The sequence below is a fragment of the Panthera pardus genome, unplaced genomic scaffold, assembly GCF_024362965.1.
Source record: "Panthera pardus isolate Hobbes unplaced genomic scaffold, ASM2436296v1 HiC_scaffold_10, whole genome shotgun sequence".
NCBI lineage: Eukaryota > Metazoa > Chordata > Mammalia > Carnivora > Felidae > Panthera > Panthera pardus.
In genome coordinates this window covers 83,738,740-83,745,235 of record NW_026526655.1, presented here as the reverse complement: position 1 = coordinate 83,745,235, position 6,496 = coordinate 83,738,740, and the positions used below count along the sequence as shown (strand labels likewise).

Below are 6,496 nucleotides of genomic sequence, written 5' to 3'. Positions count from 1 at the left end.
GAAAAGGAATAGTACATATTCCACCAGTGCATGTCTTCCACCTAAAATGCAAATCAAAACCACAAGAAATACTACCTCACACAAGTCAGAATGACTAGTATCAAAAAGACAAGAAATAGCAAGTATTACCAAGGATGTAGAGAAAAGAGAACTTTTAGTGCACTGCTGGTGGAAATATAAATTGGAAAATACTAGGGAGTTTCCTCAAAAAACTAAAAATAGAATTACTGTTTGTTCCAGTAATTCCATTTCTGGGTATTTACCTAACGGAAAAAAAAATGCTAATTTGAAAAGATATATGCATCTCTATGCATATCACAGTGATATTTACAATCGCCATGATGTAGAAGTAACCATTGATAGAAGAATAAATAAAATATAGTATATATACACCATGGACTATTATTCAGCCATAAAAAAGAATGAAATCTTGCCATTTTGCAACATAGAGGGTATTGTGATAAGTGAAATAAGTCAGACAGAGAAAGACAAATGCCATATGACTTCACTTATATGTGGTATCAAACAAAATAAACAGCAACAGAAAAGAAAAACAGACTCATAAATATAGAGAACAAAGTAGAGATTGACAGAGAGGAGGGAGGTGGTGAGATTGGTGAAATAGGTGAAGAAGATTAAGAGGGACAAAATTCCCATTATAAAATAAATAAGTCACAGGGATAAAAAGAACAGCATAGGGGATACAGTCAATAATACCATAACAACTTTATATGGTGACAGATGGTAACTACACTTACTACGGTGAACATTTAGCAATGTTTATAATTGTAGAATCACTATGTTGTACACCTGACACATGTTGTCAACTGTACTTCAGTTAAAAACACAATGAAGCAAATCAATAAATAAAATGCTTTCTGAACAAATTTCTGCCTTTTTGAGGCCTCAGCTTTAAAGGAACAATGTATATCCTTTGACAATTACACAACTTCCGTTAGCCATTGTACTTTCAAGTAATCTTTCTGACCTGTTCCCTCTTGCTCTCTGCACAATTTATAGAGCAATAAAGTATGCTCCACTTTGGGGTATTTATTATTTTATTAAATGATTATTGAAATAATTTGTTCTTATTTTCCATCAGTCTTATTATTATGCTGCCATAATAAATTAGATTATAATATCTTCAAAGACAGGGTCTCATACTCATATGATCTCATACTTCTTAATATCCACCATAATCCTTAATGTGCTTGTTTGGATTTGATTTATCCAGCATTTGGAAGGGCTTCTAAGCTTACACTGATCAACTCCCTTCTCTGGAAATTTCTGTTATTAAAAGCGATCCTGTCCTCACTGGCACATAAATGTAACTGTAAGGCAGAAACTTGTCTCTCATGCTTAAGTAGGCACCATAGTCACGCAAAAAAAATCAGATTTTCCCCCTCAGAAATTGGAAATTTGTATGTCTTGTGTGTTTATTACAAAGCTACTTTTAGTACTTTGGGGGTGAGCCTCACAGTATTACAAAACACTGGGAAGAACCCCCTCACTCCCAGGAGTGACTCAGAAGGAAAGAGGCTGAGAAGTAAGCACTGAAATTCAGGGAAAGGGGATGTCACAGTGGTGGCACATGTGAGTACTACAGGAGGACACGCTAGCATGGTGTGACACAGGCTAAGTAAGGGCAAGAGGGTTGGACATGAAGCCACAAAGCTACCTGGGTTCCTCCTTCTCATTTGTATTTTTCTGCTTCTTCTCATGATCTCAGAGTTCCTCTGCTTACAGGTAACAGTAGAAAGCCTGTCACCTCAGAAAAATATGGAACATTCCGTGAGTTGGTAGCTCATCCTTGTGCAGGGGCCATGCTAATCTCTGTGTCATTAGAAATTGGACATTTGTAACTAAGGGGCCAAGTTTCTAAAAATATTTAAACTTTTTTTTAATGTTTATTTTTTTTGAGAGAGAGAGTGAGAGAAAGAGAGACAGAGTGTGAGCAAGGGAGGTTCAGAGAGAGAAAGGGAGACACAGAATCTGAAGCAGGCTCCAGGCTCTGAGCTGTCAGCACAGAGCCTGACATGGGGCTCGAACCCACAAACCGTGAGATCATGACCTGAGCTGAAGTCATTCACTTAACCGAGCCACCCAGGCGCCCTTCTCAAATTCTTTAAAACGGTGTCAATTTTACTACAAAATTTTAAACAGAATATCTGTGGAAGTTTCTAGCTGAGGTTCCCTGATCTGGATTCTTAGTTTTTCACCTTCTTCTTGATTCTACAAGTTGGCTACAGTTGGGTTTTTTTGTGGTTTCTAGTTGTGTATCCAGTTACTTAGTATTCTAACAAACTTAACAAATACATATAGCAATACATTCACTGGAATCAGCATAAAAAAAAAAAAACCACCCTGAAGTTAGAATCTTGGCTCCAAAATAAGGAAAATATATGGCCTTTACAACAAATTTTAAGAGAAAAATAATAATAATTTATCAAATTCCTTTCTATAAATGAACAAACATACCCATTTTGCTATCTATAAAAAAACCAGGACCAAAATCATGTGAATAAAATATGGAAAACATCTTTGAGTATGAGGTGCATCAAGTTTTATTACAAGAATTTAATAAAAATAATCAGTCTATTAAAATATATTTGAAGAATCCCATATATGTTTGCTTCATTCTTCTGTCCATCTTAAGTTTCCAGTAGGTATGCAAGTTTTCTTTTCCCTGCTAGACTTCTCACACCAACATCAAAATAAAGCTGTCTTTAGGAAGTGATTTTATCATCCCTAAATTCATTTCATTTTCAATGATAGATAATGAAACATATTTTGTTTATGAAAAGTCAATGTCCCCTATCTTAGAAAATTAAGACTACACTATCCCATTAGTAAATGGGAAAAAATAGTACCATCATAAGGAGGTCAAATGATACCTTTGGGATTTGGTTAACAAAAGTACTTTAAGGGAGAACATCTGTCATGAGAGAGACAATTTCTTTTTGTAAGAAGCACATAGACTCTATACGGTGAAAAATACTTTATTCGTAAGGAAGCCAGAAAGAGTAGAAACCATTTATCTGTGAGTCTATTTCTTGAACCTTTATTATTCTGGTTTCTTAAATAATGTTACTAAAATTGGTATTTAGAAATAAAAAGACAGGTTTCACACACAGTAAATAAAGTGATCACTCCAGGGAAGAAAATATTCGACATGGCTATGTATAAATTGAATAATATATTAAGAATTTTGATATTATGAATAGAAGTGACATTTTAATGCCTAGTAGTTTCTTGGAAAGCAGCATAGCACAGTGATGAAAAATAAGAAGGTTTAAATTTCTCCACCAACATGTGGCTACATTAGAATTTTAACAATCAAAACATCTGAGGTTTAGTCCAGGTAGAGAGACTAGTTGTAGGATACTAGATGGAAAGACTAGAAAGGTACTGTATTTCTTTAATCCATTGCATTGTGACTGAATGATCTGCCACAAAGCCTTTGGCAACTTTTCCTTTGAAGTTCATCTTACGAAAGGAAAATGAATGAACCCTGCTTACGACTTACTAGTAATAACTCACCCTAATCTTGCCAAGGAAAGATCTACTACCAGGTTTCTAATAATCTTAGGTTTTTGTCATCCTAACTCCTTTCAAAGAAAAGCTTTTATTCTTTGAAAAAACATTAGAATAAAATTCCTTGTGAGATTACTTTACATTTCCTATTCATAGGCCCCAAATAATAGCACACCAGAGTAACAGCAGCAGCCTAATATGTTTACCACGTGTCTGACTGTTGATTACCCTTTATTTAGAAAAATGTACTTGAGATCAGGTATGGGTTTTCTACAGCCATGTGGCAAAATGGAAAAATCATTGTTCTGGGAGTAAGACTCCTCCAAAGGCTCTTGGGTGATCTTGAAGAAGTCATTTGAATTCCCCTTGGCTCACTATATGAATTCAACATATGGGGCCATGAAAACGATATTCTCACCACCTCAATAAGATCAGTATAATTAAGATTGAAAGTTGATTTTATCTATTCAAAGGAAAGATAAACATACCCCCAAAAATTGCTATTCCCATCTATTGGAATAGATAATTGAATTTGCATGCGGCTTACTCTGGATGATTTAGAAGTAGAGGTGAGGCTCCAAGAAACAGGCTAAGTGAACAAACATATTGCCCATATTTTATTTCACATAACAAACGTTAGCTATTGTGGTGGCTGACTCTCCTTTTTTGGGCCAGAAAAAAACAGTTTACACTGCTTCTATACAAGATTTTCACAGCCAGGTTTTATGTTTTTATCATACGGAAAAGCTGCCGGAAGAGCTTTGATATCATAAACTGCCAATGAGTGGGAGGAACCTAAATGGTCTTTTTTTTTTTTTTTTAAAGGAAGTGGCATATGGGAAATTAGAAAGGGAAGTAAGAAAGAATACAGAGAAGGAAAGTAAAGACAAGGGGAAATACCAGGGTCTCCAGTTACCAGGTAGCATGTCAGAAATATTAGGAATTCAATCAGAATTTTTAAATATTTTTTCTGGAAGTATTAATAGGATAAAATGCATACCTTTTTTTGTCATATTTCCTTATGTTCTTTTCCTCAACATTAGTCTACCATCCATAAATAAAAAATAATATATCACTGACCAAAAGCCAGGATCTGGATTGCTCAACAGTATTGAAGACTAGAGAGTGGTTGTTGCATGCTTGTCACCTTTCGTCTATTTCTAAGCTTGATGTAGAAATACAAACAGATATCGCTGAACAAAGCCTTAGTAAGACACAACTGTGACTCAAGTTGTCCTTTTGATTCAACACCTTCTGGTGAGTAGATCTAGCCAGAAGCAATGCAAACTGGGATTTAGAAACAGGACCAGCTGTCCAATGGAGTCAGACTCTTCAAAACTAGTGGTATTTTCTCTGAGAAGTAATTGAAATGAACAAGAAATGTATTCTTGCTTCAGTTTAGGGAATGGAGAAAATGCATATTAAGAAGTGAGAAAGGAGGATGAATTGACTTAAAAAAAATCGAAGAGACATTCTGGTAAGGGCAAATGAATAAGAGTTTAAGGCAGTTTACAGTAAATATTTTGGTGCTATTATATACATAGTTTTCTTTGGTTATTTTTTCCAGTTTCTTCTAACCTATCTGCACATTGAAGTGATTATGACCAACTGGATTTGAATTTATATAAGTTTATAAAATGCTACCTTTAGTACCCATAGAACATTTATATTTTTACTGCATAGGTTATATTTAATACTGCATAGAAATTCTAGTGAATAAAAGCGTATCAGTCAGCTGGGGATGCCATAACAAAATACTAAAGACTGGATGGATGAAAAATGTATTTTCTCACAATTCTCGAGGCTGGAATTTCAAAATCAAGATGCAGGCAGGGTTGGTTTCTCTGAAGCCTCTCCCCTTGGCTTATAGCTGGCTGCCTTCTCACTGTGTCCACACATGATCATTCTTCTGCGCACACACATATCTGATGTCTCTTTGTCTTAAAAGGACACTGGTCCTTTCAGATTAGAGCTCCATACATATGACTTAATTTGCTTTAATGATATATTTAAAGACTTTATCTCAAAATATAGTCATATTAGGGGTTAAGGCTTTGACATATGAATTTTGTGGGTACAGAATTCAATATGCAACAAGCATGTGGTTATTCACTTATTATGAAGGAATTCCTTGATCCTTTATTCATACATCTCTTTAAGATAAGCATCACTAAGATTTAAGTTTTAACTTCCCCTTTAATGGGATTAATGTAACTAGATTTATCAGGCCATTTTCAGAAAATGTATTAGAAAAATATTCAAATGTCAAATAAGATGCTGATCAAACCAGGGCACCTGGGTGGCTCAGTCAGTTGAGCATCCAACTTCGGCTCGGATCATGATCTTGTGGTTTGTGAGTTCGAGCCCCGCGTCGGGTTCTGTGCTCTCGGCTCAGAGCCTGGAGCCTGCTTCAGATTCTGTGTCTCCCTCTGTTTCTGTTCCTCCCCCACTCAGGCTCTGTCTCTCTCTGCCTCTCAAAAAAATGAATAAACGTTAAAAAAAAAGATGCTGATCAAACCAATATTTTTAAGTAGCTGTTCTAATATGAAAGCCAGCAACACTATCTACTTTGGGACACTATGGAAATGCTACACAGTCTAATTAAGCCACAGTGGCATGTTATTGTAGTAACTTTATTTTAGGGTAATAGTTTTGAAGAAAAAAAGATCACAATGATTACATATAACTATCAGAAAAATGGCATGAAGTTTGGAAACAACTGATAGATAACTGAGTATTCTTTTGTTGCTTGATTTTGTATTTGCTTATCCATTTGTAGGAATAGAAGTTAATTTATACATTTTTGTCAGGAAGGGACACAAATAATTTTTGTTCAATGGAAGAGATAACCCCAAAAGTTTTAATTTATTGCCTTGAAAAAAAAACAGCCTTATACCTAACCCAAGAATCTTATCCTAATATTTCTCTTTAAAATTGCCTCTATACTATGTCATCAAATGAC

At 35.1% G+C, this 6,496-nt stretch overlaps 1 non-coding gene across 1 annotated transcript; it reads right to left on the bottom strand.

Moving 5' to 3' along the window:
- Positions 1-1,773: 1,773 nt before the first annotated feature.
- On the bottom strand, positions 1,774-1,879 carry LOC128772706 (U6 spliceosomal RNA). Its single transcript, XR_008416869.1, has one exon. It is a non-coding gene; the product is annotated as a U6 spliceosomal RNA (small nuclear RNA).
- Between the last annotated feature and the right edge of the window lie 4,617 nt (positions 1,880-6,496).